The sequence below is a fragment of the Scyliorhinus torazame genome, chromosome 1 (genome assembly GCF_047496885.1).
Source record: "Scyliorhinus torazame isolate Kashiwa2021f chromosome 1, sScyTor2.1, whole genome shotgun sequence".
Lineage (NCBI taxonomy): Eukaryota > Metazoa > Chordata > Chondrichthyes > Carcharhiniformes > Scyliorhinidae > Scyliorhinus > Scyliorhinus torazame.
Genome location: NC_092707.1, coordinates 120,021,629 through 120,043,595, shown reverse-complemented (window position 1 = coordinate 120,043,595; position 21,967 = coordinate 120,021,629). Strand labels below are relative to the sequence as shown.

At 47.3% G+C, this 21,967-nt stretch overlaps 1 protein-coding gene across 3 annotated transcripts in view; it reads right to left on the bottom strand.

Moving 5' to 3' along the window:
- The window catches only part of ahdc1 (AT hook, DNA binding motif, containing 1), a 296,855-nt gene that overhangs the window by 204,935 nt on the left and 69,953 nt on the right, over positions 1–21,967 (bottom strand). Inside the window, exon 1 of one of the 3 annotated variants that reach the window (XR_011940849.1) lies at positions 7,141–7,215. The exons of the other annotated variants lie outside the window; for them this stretch is intronic. The gene's annotated coding sequence lies outside the window, so the exon portion shown is untranslated. Of the gene's footprint in view, positions 1–7,140; positions 7,216–21,967 lie in introns of those variants that run through there. 3 annotated transcript variants of the gene reach the window in all.

The following is a 21,967-nucleotide window of genomic DNA, read 5'->3' as shown; positions in this document are numbered from 1 at the left end:
TGCCCAGACTTTGGTGTAATCACTGCTATAATGTGGAAATCACAGCAGCCATTTGGCACACAGCTAGCTCCCACCACAGAAAAATGACAATGGCTATATTTCGTAGAGGGATAAATATTGACACGATACTGGGAGGAACTTCCTTGCTCTTCATAGAATGTTGCCATGGGGTCTTTTACATCCACCCGAGTGGCATACGGGCCTGGGTTTGATGTTTCATCTGAAAGTCAGCACCTCTGTGAGTGCAAGCAACTGAATATTGAACACCTAAAATAAACGTATAAAATTCTCAAGTCACAAAGTAAATCAATCAGTATTTGATAGGGTTAATATTTCACCCTACCATACAACACCCAAAACCTTAAGCTATATTGCTCATTCAGTTCTGATCAATCTGCTATACATTTCCAGTCCTTATTTTTGAACCTGAGGTGGCTACCAATCACAAAAGTTAAAATCTCAAAATGGTGGAACTTCAACTTGTATTCAGTCCCTTACTGAACTATGTGGTTGCTTACATAACAATAGTGATACCGTAACTGTTGAGCATTCGGGGATATTCCAAAGCTCTGAAAAGCATAGCTTTTGGTAAATGAAATTTGTCACATCCATTCCCTCACATAATCAGCGAAACCTCACCCATACAAAGCAAAATTGACTCAATGACATTCACCCGGTATTTATCATTTCCTACATAAAAGGCTCAACTCTAATGTACTTTCTAACATACATTATCCTTGGAGAGTTTCTATCCACCTTTATTGAGAACAGAGACCAGATTACAGTGCCAACACTGAGATTTCTAGGCAGTATCGCACAGCCTATTCAACAAACCAGGAACCTCTGGATGGGAACCTCATCGCAGATAGGAAAATAACAATCACAGTGAAGGGCAGCACAGTGGCGCAGTGGTTAGCACTGCTGTCTCACGGCGCCAAGGTCCCAGGTTAAATCTCGGCTCTGGGTAACTGTTAGTGTGGAGTTTGCACATTCTCCCCGTGTTTACATGGGTTCAGTCTCCACGCATCTAAAGATGTGCAGAGTAGGTGGATTGGCCTTGCTAACTTGCCCCTTAATTTTTTTTTTTGAAAAGAAATGGGCAAGTTCACGTTTGTGAAATTAGCTAAAATGTAATAATCCAATCTTCTCCCTCACAACATACTCAGTGGGACCTGCAAGGACTTTCAGTCATGGAATGTCAGCAAAGCCAGTGTTTATTGCCTATTCCAAACTTCCATTGTGAGGGTAGGGTGATCCCTCTTCTTGAGCCACAGCGATGGAGCGAGTGAATGCTTAAGGTTGAGGATGAGGTTCCGGTCAAGGGGGCTGCTTTGTCCTGATTAGTATTGAGTTTCTTGTGCGTTGTTGCACTTATTCAACCAAGTGGTGAGTATTCCATCACACTCCTGACTTGTGCCTGGTAAATAGTAGACAAGATTTGGGAGTCAGGAGGTGAGTTACTCGCCGCAGAATTCCTGGTCTCTGACCTGTTCTTTGTAGCCACTGTTTTATGTGGCTGTTCCAGTTCAGTTTCTAGTTGATGGTAACCTCCAGGATGTTGATAGTGGGGGATTCAGCTATGGATAATAAGGCAGTTGAGTTTTCTCCCCGGCTCACACTGACTTCAATTTTGTCGGGGCTCCTTATGCTACACCCAGTCAAATACCGCCTTAATGCCAATGCCAAGGGATGTCATTCTCGGCTGTTTGGACCAAGGCTGTAATGGGTTAAGAGATAAAAGAAAATTACTGCGGATGCTGGAATCTGAAACAACAACAGAAACTACAGGACAATTTCAGCAGGTGTGACAGCATATGTGGAGGGAAGGGAACTAATGTTTCTAATCTGGGTAACTTTTTGCCAAAGCTAGAGAGAACTGGAAATAGGATCAGATTTATACTGTTGTTGGGGGGTGGTGGTGGTGGCGCAGTGGGGTTGGATAGAGGGCCAGAGATAGGTGGAGATTGACAAAGATGTCAAAAATGGTGTTAGGAGTCCTCGCAAATCTCAACTGAGTATCATTGAGCAGATTTATTGATGAGTAATTGCTCCTTGATAGCACTGTAGGTAGCACTATCCATCTCTTTGCTGATGATTGAGACTAGACTGATTGGCCAGTAATTGGCTGGATTGGATTTGTCCTGCTTTCTGTGCACAGCACATTCATATTATTGGGTAGCTTCCATTCCCTTTGACTTAACCCACCAACATGCAGGCCTCTGGTGTTCAGTTAAATGTATCTAGGCTTGAACACTTCAATTGAATCTATTTTGCAAATATGTGTATGGTGACAGTCTATACGGAAAACCTTTGGGTGATGGAAATCTAGAACTCGCTCGCCTAAAACTGACCTCATTAACACTACACCCCTGTATGCTTCATCCGATGCCAGTGCCAGTTACATTGTATACCTTGTGTTGCCCTATTATGTATTTTCTTTTATTCCCTTTTCTTCTCATGTACTTAATGATCTGTTGAGCTGCTTGCAGAAAAATACTTTTCACTGTACCTCGGTACACGTGACAATAAACAAATCCAATCCAAAAGGATCTGGATGTGAAGTCAACTGAAATTTCCCACATTGAAATCAGTACATTTTGTTAAAGGTACCAAGGTCTATGGAGCAGTGGTAGGTAAATGGAGCTAAGGAATAGATCAGCAATGATCTAATGGAATGGTAATAAAAGGCCCAATAGGTTGAATGCTCACCTCTTGCCCCATGTTTTTAGAAACTGAGATATTTGTTAAAACACAAAATATTAGATTTAACCTTCTCCCAGTTAGATAAGCAAGACAGGTAGATGCCAATTGGTTGAAGGAGGGAGATTTCCCTTCATGGGGAGCTGTAAATGAATATGCATCTTTCTCCACAATGAACAACAAGCAGACTAAATCCTGACAATGAGAATTCTGAATCATGAGATTTCTGAGGATCCACTTTATTAGCTGGTGACCATTTACTGGGAAAAAGACACTTCACACATTTTCTTCAGGGATTTTTACCTTCTCTCACAAAACACCCATCTTACAATCTCTCCAAATCATCAGTGATGGATTGTATTTTTAAATAAATTTCAAGTACCCAATTATTTCTTTTTTCCAATTCGGGGGTAATTTAGCATCGCAATCCATCTAACCTGCACATCTTTGGGATGTGGGGATGAATCCCACGCAGACACGGGGAGAATGTGCAAACTCCACACAGACAGTGACCTGGGGCAGAGATCGAACCCAGGTCCTCAGCGCCATAGGCAGCAGTACTAACCACTGGGCCGCCCCCCTGTCAGTGATAAATTCTAAAGCGCTTCAAACATGCACATTTAACTCACACAGTAAAGGTGAAAGCTGCATCTACAAACATACATTACTCCTTCAGTTCAAGAGTTGAGCCAGCCCAGGGTGAAACTCTTTCTGCAGCCCCCATCAATGCCTCTACACAAGGAACTTGCTATTGGGAGACTGTCAAGTCTTTACAAACCCTGATGGGAGGTGCATAATTTCTGAGAAATTACTTTGCTCAGAGGCTGGCAGAGACCTGTGATTGGCAGGTCCAAGTGACAGCTTGCTTGGGAGCCAATCAAACAATGTTGTCTCTGGGGAGTAGGTGCTCCCATATTTAAATGGCTGTCTGGGCTCTCTGCCAAGCACACAATGCAAGTTCAGGGTCTCTGATCTCTGTGGTCAATTTCACAATGTTTGCTAACATAAGTTAAGTGGCTTCAAGGATTTGTGTTTTTTGAAATTTCAAAGGACTTGGATGATGGATGCTTTTATTAGCTTGGGCAATCTATTTTTTGTCAATGGGTTACATTTTTTCCAAAGCTTTTTTTTGTAAAACAGAACCCAATATACACTACAGTGTTCATTTGTTCTAGAAAGTGCAGAATCGGTCAATGGGCATGGAAGTGCCAGAGCTTTGGCATCAGGGACATGAGGGGTCTAAGAGGATGGGTGGAAGGGCAGAGCTCAGTATAGGAGGAATAAGAGGGATTTTATGAATTGCCTTTTAAAAGGGCCCCTCATTCACACTAGGGTTTGTGAATCCTCTAAGAGGCCGTGGAGATTGCAAAATTGGAAATACCCATCTCCTCAATGGAGTCAGCCGGTTGGGCGTGCCAAATGCAAGCTTTTGCCAGGAACCAGGTGCCATCCTTTAAAGGCACTCCCAAAAATTATACAGCCTGGGAATGGGGTTGGGAATCCTGGGGTCAGGGCCAACCTGCCATTTTTAAAGGGCTCCCAAGTCAACCAGGATCAGTGAAAATCCACCATTGCTTCCCTTAGCTGGGAATCTAGAACTAGACCGCATAGTTTCTGGATAAGAGGCCAACTATTTAGGAATGTGATAAGGAGAAATTGCTTCACTCAAAGGGCTATAAATCTTTGGAATTCTCTACCCCCAGAGGGTTTTGGATGAGCCAAGATTGAATATATTTAAAGCTGGAATGGACAGATTTTAGTCTCTCAGGGAATCAAAGGCTATTGGGAGCAGGCGGGAAAGTAGAGTTGAAGCTCAAGATCAGCCATGATCAATCCAGATAGCGGAACAGGCTCGTTGGGACATACTGTCTTCTCCTGCTCCATGCATCGGTGCATGAATATAGACAGTGAACAACACATGGTTAAAATTATGAATATTCCACAGCTGACTCAAACTTCTGAATACCAAATATCCAAACATGTTAACTCTCCAACAGGAATCACTGAACAGCGATCAGCACTGAAAATGTTGTGCACAGGCAAATATTGTGATGGGGTGTGTGACTTTACAAAGGAAAATACATTGTCTTTATCCAATAAAAATAACGATGCTATGACAGGTAGAATGGACCTCATGCAGCTACAAATTCAGAGAGTTTTTAAACAGTACGGCCTCTGAAAGCATCTCAATATAAAAACTAAATCGAATTTATAAAGTACTGGAACAATCCAGGTTTACACAGAACCAAACCAATTTACCGCACCAAATTTGCCACCTTTTCTTTGGAGATTGCAAGCTTGATTTTGGCCAAATTTTATGGTATCTATGGACTTGGACCACCAATGCAATTAGAGGCTCATTGTTACTAATTACAAAGCATTCAATTCTCAGTGAAAGGCAGAAACTCCTCCAGCCTGTAATAGCAGCAAGATTAAAATACAACCTTGTGCACTTTTTTTCCACTGATGTATGTAGACAATGGCGTAAAACTTCACTCTACTCACTCCATGGATCAGGGAAGGATGTACTGGGAAATTTCTCTCAAGTTGAGAAATACCAACAGTTTATTAAAGTAGCTCATGCATTCTAGCTCAGATAACAGTGAGCTGTTTTACTCCACCCAGGAAAAGCTTGGGGATATCTTTATATTTGTACACCCAAAATTCTACTTTGAGGAGACTCCTCCCCTCTGCAGCTCTGATAATGTACAAATGTGTATGTTGCTCCTGTCCAAGTGTCAGATTCTAGTATGCAGGCATGACTGTCACAGTACGTGACCATCATAAATCCTCATTCCAATAAAACCGAATGTCAGCTTGATAATAATTTGAATTTCTTCTTCCGTTTTTTTTACAAGTATAAATTCTGCAGCTGTACAAATTTTTGCAAAGCACTATAACCCACTTAGGGCAAGCTAGTGAAACCTGGCCGAAGTGAATTCAGATACAGGAATTATTCCATAAATTGTGAAAATAAGTGGATGTAACACTATGAACAAGCTTGTCGTAAATGAAGTTGACTTGCCAGTATTAGGGCAATTTGTGTATTAATTTTTCAGTGTTTAGTCTTTTAGGAGTTTTAATTTGTAACTCAAATATCAACACAAGCAGTTGTTTCCAGTAATAAAGGCTTCAACACTCTCTCTGATTGCAGCAGTCTATCTTAGTACTTAGTTCTCCACATACGCCCTTTTAAACTCAAATGTAAAATCGGTTTTAAGCATTGCGGTTGAAGGGTAAGATCAGGGATTCAGGGCGGCACAATGGCACAGTGGTTAGCACTGCTGCATCATGGCACCGAGGACCCGGGTTTGATCCCGGCCCCGGGTCACTGTCCGTGTGGAGTTTGCACATTCTCCCTGTGACTGCATGGGTTTCACCCCCACAACCCAAAGATGTGCAGGGTAGGTGGTTTGGCCACGCACAAATTCTGTTTTATTTGATTTTTTTTTTTTTTTTATTAAAACTAGGGACTCTACCCAGGCTCTAATTTGAAACCTGCAGCTGGTGCCCAAGTTTTTTAAAATACTTTTTTAAATATTAATTTGCGGGATGTGGGCGGCGCTAATTAGGCCTGCATTTATTGCCCATCCCTAGTTGCCCTTCAGAAGGGGATGGTGAGTTGCTTTCTTGAACCACTGCATCCCCGAGGTGTAGGTGCACCCACACTGCTCTTAGAGAGGAAGTGCTGTTAAGGGAAGCTCCTAGGTGATCTGGCAGATGGGACATACTAGTACTCCTCGGCAAACAATGCACAACAAGGAGACCAAAAATACTTCATCCTTGCCTCCCATTTGCAGTCAGGAAATGCAAATCATTCTCTGGATGTAAGCAGTCCAAGCTGAATCAAGCTCACAATCTGAAGTAGAGCACCCAACAATGCTTTTTGGAATAGTGTGTTCAAATCACTCTCTAAATCAGTGTCAAGAACGGAGCAATCTTGAGTTATACTGTCAATTTAACTGCCACCATATTTTATCATAAGTGTCAGTCGCTTATGCTGAGTCATCAAGATCGTGATGCAATAAAATTCCTGATAGTGAAATTTGTTGTGACAAGGCATATGATAAAATGGTTTCAGTGTAAAAATGTGTAAAATACAATTGCATTCATTGATAATTTATAATTCATGTACACTGGTGTTTGTTATCATCTGATTCTCACAGGGCATCATTTAAAAAACATATACTAATATACCGTAAGCTTCTTTTTGTAGAGGGCATTTTTTCCAACGTCAATAATTTAGTAGAAATTTACATTTTTTTATATAGCAGACAATAAAACTAAAATCTTTCTTCAAAGGATTTGAAATATTTATAAGCAAATTGGTACAGCACTGTCTGCTCGAGTGCACGATAGAGCTTGTGTTACCTTTTTAGTCTAAATAGACCATATTTTAAAACTACCATACATCAAAAAATCAAATCAATTCAACAATACCTGTCAACATCTTCCAAGCTTTTCCAACAGTTCCTAATAGCCCTTCAAAAATACAGCTCATCTGTCTGAAAATAGATAGATGTATTTTTTTGAAATAAGAGCTAGAAACATCCACAAGATAGACCCTAAAAGACAAATTCTGTCGCAAAAATTTTCAGCCACAAAATTGAAGAGTCTGGTTAGGGACTGAAATACATAGCCTGTATTAAAACCATCACCCACAATGGCACAGGCGATGAACAATACAATTCAGGAAAGTTCAAAATATGACCAAGACAGCTCATTTCATGGACCCCAACAATGTACCAATGAAAACTGAGAGGTAAGAGGTCAGAATCGGAGGGGTGCAGAGGATTGTAGGGCTAGAGGAGGTTACAGGTGAGGTCGTGAAAGGTGTTGAACAGAAGGATGAGAATTTTTAACTCAAGGTATTGTCAGACCAGGAGCCAGTGTAGGTCAGAGAGCACAGGAGTGACAGGTAAATGGGAAATTCAGCAAAATATTGTGGATGCTGGAATCTGAAGCAAAAACAGATGATGCTGGAAAGACGCAGCAGGTCTGGCAGCATCTGTAAGGAGAGAAAACAGAGTTAATGTTTCAAGTCCTTTTGGCTCTTCTTCAGAACTGAAGAAAGGGAGAAGTGTTAGACTTCAAAGTGTGTCTATGAGAGATTGCAACAAAATATAGCAACTTTAAGAACATAGTGGGAGGGGGGTATGCATTGAGACAATAAACGCATGAGATATTTTTAAAAAGGGTTTAGGATGGAGGAGCAAGAACATAATCTAAAGCTGCCGAACTCAATCTTGAGTCCCGAGGGCTGCACTGTGCCCAACCGGAGATGCTGCTCCTCCAGCTTGCATCGGGCTTCACTGAAGCACTGTAGCAGGCCATGAACAAGCATGTGGGCTAGAAAGAAAGTTGCTGGACTTCCGATGGCAGTGTTCGCACATTTCGCAGCTCCCACTTGATAGTGGGCATCCGAGGGCGGGCCTGGAGGTACACATGATGCGGGCCGGGGGTTGGCCCAAGAGGGGCTATGACGGATTGGGGGGAGGGGGGGGGGGGGGGTGCGACCAGGTTGATCACATGGAACTAGAGAGAGCTGAATGGGTCAGTCAAACGTATTTCCGCACTTGTGGAGCTTAAAGGCGGATCTTGCATTTTTACAGGAAACGCACTTGAAAATCGGGGATCAGACTAGGCTAAGGATAAGGTGGGTAGGTCAGGTCTTTCACTCAGGGCAAAAAAATTTCGTACTTCTCCCATGTGCACAGGGTGTACTCCCGGATCGATTACTATGTGATGAATAAGACTCTGCTGGTGGCTCGGAGTATTTGGCGATTGTGGTCTCGGACCATGCACCGCATTGGATGGACTTGCAAGTTGACATGAGGCCCAGCGCCTGCAGTGGAGATTAGACTTGGGGTTGTTAGGGCTGCACGGTGGCGCAGTGGATTAGCCCTGCTGCCTCACGGCGCTGAGGTCCCAGGTTCGATCCCGGCTCTGGGTCACTGTGTGTGTGGAGATTCTCCCCGTGTCTGCATGAGTTTCACCCCCACAACCCAAAAAGATGTGGTTAGGTGGATTGGCCACGATAAATTGGCCCTTAATTGGGAAAAACAAAATAATTGGGTACTCTAAATTTATTTATTTTTAAAGAAAAAAAAAAGACTTGGGGTTGTTAGCAGAAGAGGTGGTGTGAGCGGATGAGGGCCGCTAGTCGGGGGTATGTGGAGCTGAATGAAATGGGTGAGCTTACGGCCGCCATGCTATGGGAGACATTTACGGCAGTGTCGATACGGGCACATAGGAACAAGACGGAGTGGGCAGAGATGGCTAGGCTAGTGGATGAGATCCTGCAGGTTGTTGGAGGTATTCGGAGGTCCCGGAGTCCGAGTTGTTGAAAGAGCAGCAGAAACTCCAGATGGAGTTTGGGCTGGTGTCTACAGGTAAGGTAGTGGGGCAGCTGCAGAGGGCCAGGGGGACAATCAATGAGTATGGCGAGAAGACAAGCAGGATGTTGGCTCATCAACTGAGGCAGCGAGGGAGATCGGCAAGGTGAAGGATGAGAGGGGAAGAGTGGTCTTAGACCCGGCGGAGTGAATGGGGTTTTCAAGGACTTTTATAGGAGGTTATATGAATCGGAGCCCCCGGCCCTTTGGGGGGGGGGGGGGGGGGGGGGGGGAGAAATGAGGCATTTTCTGTACTGATTGGAGTTCCCCAAGGTGGAGGAGGGCCTGATAGAGGTGTTGGGAAAACCCATTGGACTGATGGAGGGTATGGGGGCGATGCAAGCAGGGAAGGCCATGGCCCAGATAGTTTCCCGGTAGAATTTTATAAAACGTTTTTGGGAGAACTGAAGCCCCTGCTGGTAAGGACATTTAATGAGGCGAAGGGGGAGCTCTCTCTCTCCCCTCCCCCCCCCCCCCCCCCCCCCAAGTTTATTGCAGGCCTTGATATCCTTAATTTTGAATAAGGATAAGGACCCAGAGTAGCGTGTCCTACCATCCGATATCACTGCTGAATGTAGACGCCAAGTTGTTGCAACGGTCTTGGCCTCGCGGATTGAGGACTGTGTGCCGTGGGTGATAGGGGAAGACCAGATGGGGCTTGTAAAGCGGAGGCATCTGTCGTCTAACTTTCGGCATTTGTTGAACGTTATAATGATGCCCTTGGAGGGACGGAATGTGGAGGTGGTGGTCACTATGGATGCGGAGAATGCCTTTGATCGGGTAGATTGGGAATATTTGTGGGAGGTACTGGAGCAGTTCGGGTTCGGACAGGGTATTGTGGATTGGGCATCGGCAGCAAGTGTAAGGATGAACTGGGTGAGTTTGGGTATTTCAGGCTGCGTCGTGGGATGAGGCAGGGATGCCCACTCTCCCCGTTGCTCTTTCCCTTGGCGATAGAGCCACTAGCTATGACACTAACACAGTCAAGGGGTTGGCAGGGGATAGTGCGGGGGGGTGGGGGTAGAGCACAGGGTCTCACTATATGCGGACGATCTGTGGCGTTACATATCGGATCCATTGGAAGGTATTGGGGGATCATGGACATTTTGGAGGAATTTGGTCGGTTCTCTGGGTATAAGTTAAACATGGGAAGAGTGAGGTCTTTTTGATTCAGGCGAGGGGGAAGGAGAGGAGATTGGGTGAGCTGCTGTTTAAGGAGGTGGGGGCGGGTTTCAGGTATCGGGGCATACAGGTTGCGCGGGGATGGGAGCTGCTATATAAATTGAATTTGGCATGATTGGTGGAGCAGATCAAAGGAGATTTTAAGAGGTGGGACATGCTTCCGCTGTAGTTGGCAGGGCAGGTGCAATCCGTGAAGATAACGGTACTCCCGAGGTTTTTATTCGTGTTCCAGAACCTTCCGATTTTTATTCCAAAGGCCTTTTTAGGAAGATTAATGCATTTGTCTCCGGGTTTGTGTTGTCAGGTGGATGTACCTTTAAGAAATGGGTGTTTATCAAATAGCTGCAGTGATGTCAGTGTGTGGGTGGAGTTGGGCTGTCTGTCTGTCTTGTTACTTTCCTTTTGAGCTGAAAAGTTGCTTTGTGGCTCTATTTTTGATTTGGTTTTCAGTTGCAGCTGCACTCAAACAAGAAGCTGTATATCTCTCTCTCTCTAAAGAATGTTTCCAGATCACTTGATGATTTCAAAGTAATACCTGTTTCTGTAGAGAATTTAAATCTGCTGTCTTTGTTAAAAAAGGGTTTAACTTATGGATGTTGCTAGGAAATGTACTAAGGTTTACCAAAGAGTATTGTATCTGTTACGTGTGTTGGCGGTTGATATGATGTTTACTGTGTGTTTATAAAATGTTAACTGGGTTCAAAGAATAAACATTGTTTTGTTTTAAAAATACTTTTACGATCTCTGTTGCATAACACCTGGAGAGTGGACCCTTGAGCTCCCCATAACCAAAATCTATTAAAAGTCATGGTGAACTCCATGATATACTTTGGAGTTTTCTAAACCCTGGCCCATAATAGTGTGGGTGTGGGCAGCACGGTGGCGCATTTAGCCCTGTTGCCTCACGGCACCAAGGTCCCAGGTTCGATCCCGGCTCTGGGTCACTGTCCGTGTGGAGCTTGCACATTCTCCCCGTGTTTGCGTGGGTTTCGCCCCCACAACCCAAAATGTGCAAGGTAGGTGAATTAGCCACGTTAAATTGCCCCGTAATTGGAAAAAATGAACTGGGTACACAAAATTTTTAAAAATAAAATAAAATAATAGTGTGGGTGGAGAAAGCTCCACGGGTGAAAGAGGTGCTGCTGGAACGGGGACATGGGGGGTGCAGGCTGGCCTTGCCAAATTAGTTGAACTACAACTGGGAAGCAAATATAGCCATGGCCAGGAAGTGGGTAGTGGGGGAGGGGTTGATGTGGGAGTGGATAGTTGACGGCCAGGTACTCCACACGTCCGGTGGTGGTGGCAGCTCTGAGGGTATGGGGACAGTGGCGGAAGCACCTGAGGTTGGAGGGTGCCCAGTTTGGGCACCAATTTGTGGGAATCACAGGTTTGCTCCATGGGGGGGGCTAGACGTGGGTTTCTGGGGGTGGCGGCAGGCGGGGTTTGAGTAGTTTGGAGACCTACATGTGGAGGGCAGCTTTTCGAGCTGGTCGAGGAGTATGAGATGTCCTGTGGGATGGGTTCCGGTACTTACAGGTGCAGGACTGTGTAAGAAAACAGATGCCATCCTTTCCCGACCTGCTGCCCCCGGGGTTGTAGGATAAGGTGGTGTCAAAAACAGGGGTTGATAAGGGTTGGATGTCGGCGATCTAAAAGAATTAAAAGGTTAAGTGGAAATGGGAGGAAGAGCTGGGGAGGGTGTTGGAGGCTGGGTTATGGGAGGAGGCTCTGAGGAGGGTGAATGCATCCTTTTTGCGTGCTAGGCTTAGCCTCATTCAATTTAAAGTAGTCCACAGGACACCTATGACAGTGGCCAAAATGAGCAGGTTTTTTGAAGGGATGGAGGATAGGTGTGGGTGGTGCGCAGGGGGGGCCCGTGAACTATGTCCACATGTTTTGGGCCTGTCCGAAACTGGAGGGATTCTGGCGGGGGTTTGCTGACGTTGTGTCTGAGGTGCTGGGACAGCACGCTGGTGCAGTGGTTAGCACTGCATGCCTCACGGCACTGAGGTCTCAGGTTCGATCCCGGCTCTGGGTCACTGTCCGTGTGGAGTTTATACATTCTCCCCGTGTTGCGTGGGTTTCGCCCCCACAACCCAAAGATGTGCAGGGTAGGTGAATTGGCCACGCTAAATTGCCCCTTAATTGGAAAAAACGAATTGGGTACTCTAAATTTATATATTTTTTAAAATGTCGGAGGTGCTGAGGGTGAAGGTTGCCCGAGCCCAGAAGTGGCAATCTTTGGAGTGTAGGAAGACGTGAGAGTCTAGGGGACGAGAGTGGCTGACGTCTTGGCCCTGGTAGCCTGAATTTTCATAGAACATACAGTGCAGGAGGCCATTCGGCCCATCTAGTCTGCACCGACCCACTTAAGCCCTCACTTCCATCCTATCCCCGTAACCCAATAACTCCTCTCAACCTTTTTGAACACTAAGGACAATTTAGCATGGCCAATCCACCTAACCTGCACGTTTTTGGACTGTGGGAGGAAACTGGAGCACCCGGAGGAAACCCATGATGCAGACACGGGGAGAATGTGCAAACTCCGCACATACAGTGACCCAGCGGGGAATCGAACATGGGACCCTGGCGCCGGGAAGCCACAGTGCTAGCCACTGTGCTACCATGCTGTCCACAGCAGACGGATTTTTGCTGGAATGGAGGGACTCAGGGCCACCGAGGGGGGGGGGCGGTGCGCGGCTATTGTGACCTAGCAGATTTCCGTAGGTTGGAAAAAATCAAGTTCGCCTTGAGAGGGACTGTGGAGGGGTTTGCCCGGAGATGGAAACCATTTGTCGACTTCTTCAAGGATAGTTAAGAAATCAGCAGGGGGAGTGGGGGGTTAAAAAAGAAGAGGCAGAGTGGATGGGAGTAACGGCAGGGGGGGTGGGACGATGGGGTGTTAGTTATTTATTTGTTATGTGATTTATTGTTTGCTCTCTTTTTGATTTTGGTTGTGTTTGATGTACATGTATAAATGCCTTTATAAAAACATTTTTTTTAAAAATGAGAACAAGGTGCTGAGTTAAAACGGTGTGCAACAGGAAGGTTGGGTGATGCTTGTGGACTGAGCGAACGTGTTCTGCAAAGTGGCCACCTAGTCTGTGTTTAGTCTCTGGGACTTGTACAAGATTGGCAGCAAAGTTTCAGATGAGCTCAAGCTTACAGAGGATGGACATTTAATTTATAATTCAGTCAGGTGAACTATTCCCCCCATCATCACTGAAATTCACAATTTTATACCAATATATGAATGGAAGAGTATACATGCCTCCTTCATTCTTGCGAGCAGAGTTGCAGAATGGATCATGGCTACAGCCTTCAACTTGCTACTTAGGTAGAAGCGAACAGTTTATAAACAGCCCCTCTTTAAAATATGTTTACTGCTGTTAATTACACTCATATTTGTTAATGTTTTAATAGGATTAAGTGATACATTGCTTTGCTAGTTTCAAGGCGTCATTCTGTGGAACTATTTGTGCTTTTCAAACGGGCACGTTAAGGATCAGCAGTAACAGCTCTGCATAATCTATGAAGGGCATAAATGAAAAAACTTACATGGTTCATTTTCCACTCAATTTTTTAAAAAATCACTGAATGTCAGATTTTCTCAAAATTTCTTCCAAATTATTAGTCCACACTTCCAAGATAGAGGGATAATTCAAAAATCATCCGTACCTTATTAAAATAACCTTCCCAAAAGTGCATTAACCCGTTAAAATCAAGGGGCTTTTCAGTTTATCGTATCTTTTTATATATATTAAAAACTGTGAAAGGATTTTCTTTTAAAGCAAAGCAAAAATTAGATAACTGTACAGAATCAAAAAATAATATAATTGACAGAATAATCTTAATCAAAAGACATAAATACACATTTTATCATTCAAAGAAAATTATACAAGAGGTGTTAAAATACACCATGTCTGACTTCCGGTTGCGGCGATGCGGAGCTAAACCGCACATTTCGGCGGCTCCCGCTAGAACAGGATTTTGGGCTCTCCAGAGGAGCCCCAATGGTAATTTTTCGACGACTTCCCGTGTGGGAAGGTGAGAGCAAGGTCCCCCTTACATAGTATATGGAGTGGACCAGAAGTGGAACAGTAAAAAAAGCGGCTTTGGAGCAGCGAAAGAAACGAGGCAGAAAAGACAAGATGGCGGAGGGCGGAGATCGAGCAGCATGGGGGGCGGAGCAGCAGGAGTTTCTCAGGATCTGCGTGGAGGAGCTTAAGAAAGAGGTGCTGGCGCCACTGCTGACGGCGATCGAGGGGCTGAAGGAGACCCAGAAGGCCCAAGGGGTAGAGATCCGAGAGGTGCGGGAAAAAGCCACCGAGAACAAGGACGAGATCTTGGGCCTGGCGGTGAAGATGGAGGCACACGAGGCGCTGCACAAGAGGTGGGCCGAAAGATTCGAGGACTTGGAGAACAGGTCGAGGAGGAAGAATCTTCGGATTCTGGGTCTCCCTGAAGGGGTGGAGGGGGCCGATGCCGGGGCCTATGTGAGCACGATGCTCCATTCGCTGATGGGTGCGGAGGCCTCTCCGAGTCCCCTGGAGCTAGAGGGAGCTCATCGTGTCCTGGCAAGGCGACCCAAGGCCAACGAGCAGCCAAGGGCGGTAGTGGTGAGGTTTCACCGTTTCGTGGACAGAGAGTGTGTCCTGAGATGGGCCAAGAAGGAGCAGAGCAGTAGATGGGAGAATGCGGTGATCCGAATCTACCAGGATTGGAGCGCGGAGGTGGCAAAGAAGAGAGCTGGTTCTAATCGGGCCAAGGCGGTGCTGCAGAGGAAGGGGGTGAGATTCGGAATGTTGCAGCCAGCGCGACTGTGGGTCACATTTCAGGATCGACACCACTACTTTGAAACGCCTGAAGAGGCTTGGACCTTTATCCAAACTGAAAAATTGGACTCAAACTGAGGGTCTGCGGTGGTGGGGGGGGGGGGGGGGATGTCGGTTGTATATAGGGTTTTAACTATGCGTAAGGAATGTTCCACGGGTGGGGCGATGGATGGGGATGGGTGGGGGGGGGGGAAGAGAATTGATGGGGAGACTGTGGGGAATATGGGCGCCGGTGCTGGAGGGAGGGGAGGCCCAGGGATAGGGGAATTGGGATAAGGCCGCAACAGGAGCTGCACCACAGGGGCGGGGGGGGGGGGGGGGGGGGCTGGCTCAGGAAAGCGCAGGCTTTTTCCCGCGTTAGGGAAGGGCGGAGGGGGGGGGGTGGAGGAGCGCACACCGACTGCTGGGGAGGAGGAGGGGGGATTTCCACACCGGGGGGGGGGGTCAACAGGAAGGCGGGGGAAGCCGGGGTCAGCTGACTTACGGGAGTGTTATGGGAGGAGCAAAAGAGCTAGATATGGATCTAGCGGGGGGAGGGGGAAGGGGGGGGGAGGGGGAAATAGGGTTGCTGCTGCATTGGCCGAGGGGGAACTGAAAACAGAAGAGGTGGTCGGGGCGGGGGTTCCCCGTCTGCGGGACTGGAGAGTGCGGGAGGCGCGGGCACGGGACTGGCCTAAAACAGGAGATGGCTAGTCGGCGGCGGCGGCGGGGGGGGGGTGGAGAGAGACCCCCAATCCGGCTGATAACGTGGAATGTGAGGGGCCTGAATGGGCCGGTTAGGAGGGCCCGAGTGTTCGCGCACTTAAAGGGACTGAAGGCAGACGTGGTCATGCTTCAGGAGACACATTTGAAGGTGGCAGACCAGGTCAGGTTAAGAAAGGGATGGGTAGGACAGGTATTCCATTCGGGGCTGGATGCGAAGAATAGAGGGGTGGCAATACTGGTGGGGAAGCGGGTGTCGTTTGAGGCCAAGAACATAGTAGTGGACAATGGAGGTCGATACGTGATGGTGAGCGGTAGGCTGCAGGGGGCGTGGGTGGTATTGGTAAACGTATACACCCCGAACTGGGACGATGCTGGATTTATGAAGCGTATGTTGGGGCGCATTCCGGACCTGGAGGTAGGAAGCTTGATAATGGGGGGGGGGGGGATTTTAACATGGTGTTGGACCCAGCATTAGATCATTCCAGATCTAGGACCGGGAAGAGGCCGGCTGCGGCCAAGGTGCTTAGGGAGTTTATGGACCAGATGGGGGGAGTGGATCCGTGGAGATTTGCCAGCACCCTGGCCAGGGAATTTTCTTTTTTCTCCCATGTACACAAAGCCTACTCCCGGATAGATTTTTTTGTTCTGAGCAGGGCGCTGATCGCGAAAGTGGAGGGAACGGAGTATTCGGCCATAGCCATTTCAGACCACGCCCCGCACTGGGTGGAACTGGAGTTGGGAGAGGAGGGACCAACGCCCGCTGTGGCGTTTGGATGTGGGATTACTGGCAGATGAGGTGTGCGGGAGGGTACGGGGGTGCATTGAAAGGTATTTGGAGGCCAACGACAACGGGGAGGTGCAGGTGGGGGTAGTATGGGAGGCACTGAAGGCGGGGTCAGGGGAGAGTTAATCTCCATCAGGGCTCACAGGGAGAAGAGAGAGGGCAGGGAAAGGGAGAGGTTAGTGGGGGAGATTTTAAGGGTGGACAGGAGATATGCAGAGACCCCTGAAGAGGGACTACTTAGGGAGAGGCGAAGTCTCCAGACGGAATTTGACCTGTTGACCACAGGGAAGGCAGAGGCACAGTGGAGGAAAGCACAGGGGGAGATGTACGAGTATAGGGAGAAGGCGAGCCGGATGCTGGCACATCAGCTCCGTAAGAGGATGGCAGCAAGGGAGATAGGTGAAGTCAAGGATGGAAGAGGAACTACGGTGCGGAGTGCGGTGAAAGTAAATGAGAAGAGGAAGAGGGGAAGAGGGGATGCGACGATTTTTGGACCAACTGAGGTTCCCGAGGGTGGAGGAGCAGGAGGTGGCACCAATTGGGTTGGAGGAGCTGATTAAGGGACTGGGGAGCATGCAGGCAGGGAAGGCCCCGGGACCAGATGGGTTCCCGGTTGAGTTCTACAGGAAGCACATAGATCTGTTAGCCCCGTTGCTGGTGAGGACTTTTAATGAGGCAAGGGAGGGGGGGACCCTGCCCCCGACAATGTCTGAGGCGACGATCTCTTTGATCCTGAAGCGGGATAAGGACCCACTGCAATGCGGGTCATATAGGCCGATTTCGCTCCTTAACGTGGATGCTAAGTTGCTGGCAAAAGTGCTGGCTACGAGGATAGAGGACTGTGACCCGGGGGTGATTCATGAGGACCAGACAGGATTTGTAAAGGGCAGGCAGCTAAACACCAATGTGCGGAGGCTCCTAAGCGTGATAATGATGCCATCGGTGGAGGGAGAGGCGGAGATAGTGGCAGCTATGGACACGGAGAAGGCCTTTGACCGAGTAGAGTGGGAGTATCTCTGGGAAATGTTGCGGAGGTTTGGGTTTGGGGAGGGGTTTATCAGTTGGGTTAAGCTCCTATATAGAGCCCCAGTGGCGAGTGTGGTTACGAATCGGCGGAGGTCGGAGTATTTTCGGCTGTATCGAGGGATGAGGCAGGGGTGCCTGCCCCCTGTCCCCCCTGTTGTTTGCATTAGTAATTGAACCTTTGGCCATGGCATTAAGGGAGTCCAGGAAATGGAGGGGAATGGATGGGGGTGGTCCGAGGGGGAGAGGAGCATCGAGTGTCGCTGTATGCAGATGACCTGTTGCTGTATGTGGCGGATCCAGTGGAGGGGATGGTGGAGGTCATGCAGATCCTAAGGGAGTTTGGGAACTTCTCGGGCTATAAGCTCAATGTAGGGAAAAGTGAGGTTTTCGTGGTGCATCCAGGGGACCAGGGAAGAGGGATAGACGATCTACAATTGAGGGCAGAAAGGAGCTTTCGGTACTTGGGGATCCAAATAGCTAGGAGTTGGGGGGCCCTGCATAAACTTAATTTGACGCGGCTGGTGGAGCAGATGGAGGAGGACTTCAAACGATGGGACATGTTGCCACTCTCGCTAGCGGGCAGAGTACAGTCGATTAAAATGATGGTCCTCCCGAGGTTTCGTTTTGTGTTCCAGTGCCTTCCAATTGTGATCACCAAGGCCTTTTTTAAGAGGGTAGGCAGGAGCATTATGGGTTTTGTGTGGGCAAACAATACCCCGAGGGTAAGGAGGGGGTTTCTGGAGCGTAGTAGAGATAGAGGAGGGCTGGCGTTGCCAAATCTGGGTGGCTACTACTGGGCAGCCAAGGTGGCGATGATCCGTAAGTGGGTGATGGAGGGAGAGGGGGCGGCATGGAAGAGGTTGGAGATGGCGTCCTGCAAAGGAACGAGTCTGGGGGCGCTGGTGACGGCACTACTGCCGCTCTCGCCGACAAGGTACACCACGAGTCCAGTGGTGGCGGCAACGCTAAAGATCTGGGGGCAGTGGAGACGAATCAAGGGTGCGATGGGAGCCTCGGTGTGGTCCCCGATCAGAGATAATCATCGGTTTGTCCCAGGAAGGATGGACGGGGGGTTTCAGAGCTGGCATCGGGCAGGGTTTAGAAGAATGGGGGACCTGTTCATCGATGGGACGTTTGCGAGCTTAAGGGCGCTGGAGAAGTTTGGGCTACCCCCGGGAAATGCTTTCAGGTACATGCAAGTGAGGCCGTTTGTGAGGCGGCAGGTGAGGGAATTCCCGTTGCTCCCGGCACAGGGGCTTCAGGACAGAGTGATTTTGGGTGTATGGGTCGGAGAGGGCAAGGTGTCGGCGATATATCAGGAGATGAAAGAAGAGGAGGCGGCTCTGGTAGAGGAGCTGAAGGGCAAATGGGAGGAGGAGTTGGGGGAGGAGATTGAAGAGGGTCTGTGGGCTGATGCCCTAAGTAGGATTAATTCCTCTTCCTCGTGTGCCAGGCTCAGCCTGATACAGTTTAAGGTTATTCTCAGAGCACATATGACAGGGGCGAGGCGGAGTAGGTTCTTTGGGGTGGAGGACAGATGTGGGAGGTGCTCAGGAAGCCCGGCGAATCACGCCCATATGTTCTGGTCGTGCCCAGCACTGGATGGGTTCTGGAGGGGTGTAGCGAGGACTATGTCTAAAGTGGTGAAAGTCCAGGTCAAGCCAAGTTGGGGGCTAGCACTATTTGGAGTGGCGGACGAGCCGGGAGTGCAGGAGGCAAAAGTGGCCGGTATCCTGGCCTTTGCGTCCCTGGTAGCCCGGCGGAGGATCTTGCTATTGCGGAAAGACGCGGAGCCCCCCCCAGTGTTGAAGCCTGGATAAACAACATGGCAGGGTTCATCAAGCTGGAGAGGATAAAGTTTGCCTTGAGAGGGTCTGCGCAGGGGTTCTTCAGGCGGTGGCAACCGTTCCTAGACTATCTCACGGAGCGTTAGATGGAGGGCGGTCAGCAGCAGCAGCAACCCAGGAAGGGGGGGGGCGGTGTAACTTTCAGGGGGGGGGTAGAAGGGTGGGCAGGGAAAGGGTTTTTTCCTAGGGGCACGTGAGAAAGGAAAAACATAAACATATGGGAAAATCAATATGGGCGGGAGGAACCCATTGTACAAAGTTCTGTATTATGTTGGATTGATATGTTTATGTCTTGCTCTGTTACTTTCCTTTTCTTTTTTGTTACGGGGGGGGGGGGGGGGATTTGAATGGTTGAAATTTCTTGTTGAAAAATTCTGAATAAACATATTTTTAAAAATTAAAAAAAATACAGCATGTCTCAATATTAACGTTTCACCAAAATTAGACATTAGGAGTCTTGCCTCCCATTAGTTTGTGGTACCCTGTGCCTCAGTGTTACAGGGAGACCTGCTGGAGCTTCTAGCCCTGGAGAAGGTGAAATTTGCTCTAAGGGGAGCGAATGAGGGGTTCTACATTAGTTGAGGTTTGTTCATTTTGCAATTTGCAGAGTTGGTTGCTGTTGACTGCTGAGGGAGAGGGGTTTAATGTGTTGGGTGAGTTTTGTTGCTGTTGTAAATTGTAAAAATCTTGAAAAGTTGGAATAAAAATACTTTTTTAAAAAGTTATCCTTTAACCGCAACGCCACCCCCCCCCAACTCCATTTATACCTATCACCCGCTATACTCATTGCCATTCCCTGCCCAGCCTGACACATCCCATTATCCATTATCTCAACCATGAGACCCCTGCTACCTGACCATGACCCTGTACCCGCCACATTAACTCATTCCACTCCACGCTCTCAGTAACTGTTCATTATGCTGCCCAGTATCCCTACAACATCCAGCACCTCACCATAGACAACTCCCTCTCTCCATCAACCAGCCTCCCTGCCCTGTGCCCCGAGACCGCCTCCACCCATACCCCGTTGAACAACACTCCCAGAGGAAACAAAAAGTGACTATTCACTCCGAATTCAGCAAGTTGGTTTCCCCACCTGCTGCATGTCGCTTATATACAGTCGTAAATCTGAAGGCATGTATTGCTCGCTCAGTGATATTGAGTAAGGAACATATTTCTGGCAAGATGGCATTTTGATGAGAATGCATGATGTGCAGATGTACATAAATGCACTTCCCAATGTTTGCCATCAGGAAGCTCAACAAGTCTTCAAACTTCCCTGAACTTTATTACAAAAATTCAGCCCACCACTGGGGAGCTTCCCGCTCAATTAATTTGCCGGCCTAGCTTCCCATTCCCAGGAGCAGCACAAGATTCTGCCTACTGTTGCAGAAACACAGAAATTGTCTCTACTTGTAAACATCGTAGTAGAATTATCATTGCAGTACAATATCCTTGTCAAGAGGACAAGTAGACAGGGCATTTTTATATGATAATAATAATCGCTTATTGTCACAAGTAGGCTTCAATTAAGTTACTGTGAAAACCACCTAGTCGCCACATTCCGGCACCTGATCAGGGAGGCCGGTATGGGAATTGAACCCCCGCTGCTGGCCTTGTTCTGCATTATAAGCCAGCTGTTTAGCCCACTGTGTACCCCAGCAAGAAGACGTCACTGTGAGAATTACTTGAACACACCTACTACATTATAACACAAGTTAACAAGTTAACGTCCTAGCTTATGACAATAAGTTATTAGGAGAGAGCTGAAATTTTAAATACTCTTGAATCACAGATTGCTTAATCAATTGTGAAGTTGCATATCTAAAGCGTAACTGTTCAAGGAATCTTTGGGGTTAAGAATACACTGAATTTTCAAAAGGACAATTTAAATGAATTGGCAACAAAAATCCATTTTAACTTTAAACTCAAATTACATTACATCTTAGTCTCTTGAGTAACCCTGAGTTTAATTGCTCCACCATTGGTGGTCATGGCCTCAGCCGCTCAGGACTGAAGGTTTAAAATTCCTTCCCTACACACTGTTGACTCTCTACCCCATTTTCCACCTTTAAGATGCTCCTTTGACCACTGGCCCCAACATGACCTTACATGGCTCAGTGTCAAATTTTGTTTGATAATACTCCTGTGAAGCACCCTGGGATATTTTATTACATTGAAGGTGCTTTATACATGTACGGCATTGTTGTTGTTACTGTTGAATTTGTTGGAGTCAACATTAGTGTGGGATTAGAAACTAATCATCATACATATTCCAATTATCTATATTCCAAATATCAACATTTTCAATTTCTCATTTGAAGTTTTAGAGGACAAAGTCTTATTAAGGCAATTCCTTGCTCAGCTAAATCGCTTTCCTGACAAAAATCGACCAGATAGTCCAAGAAAGATTTTGTTCAAATCATCTTACTAGTAAAATACTTGTCTTCATTCCAGTGCCTTGGGTATTGTTATGCTAAATTTGCAAGAGCA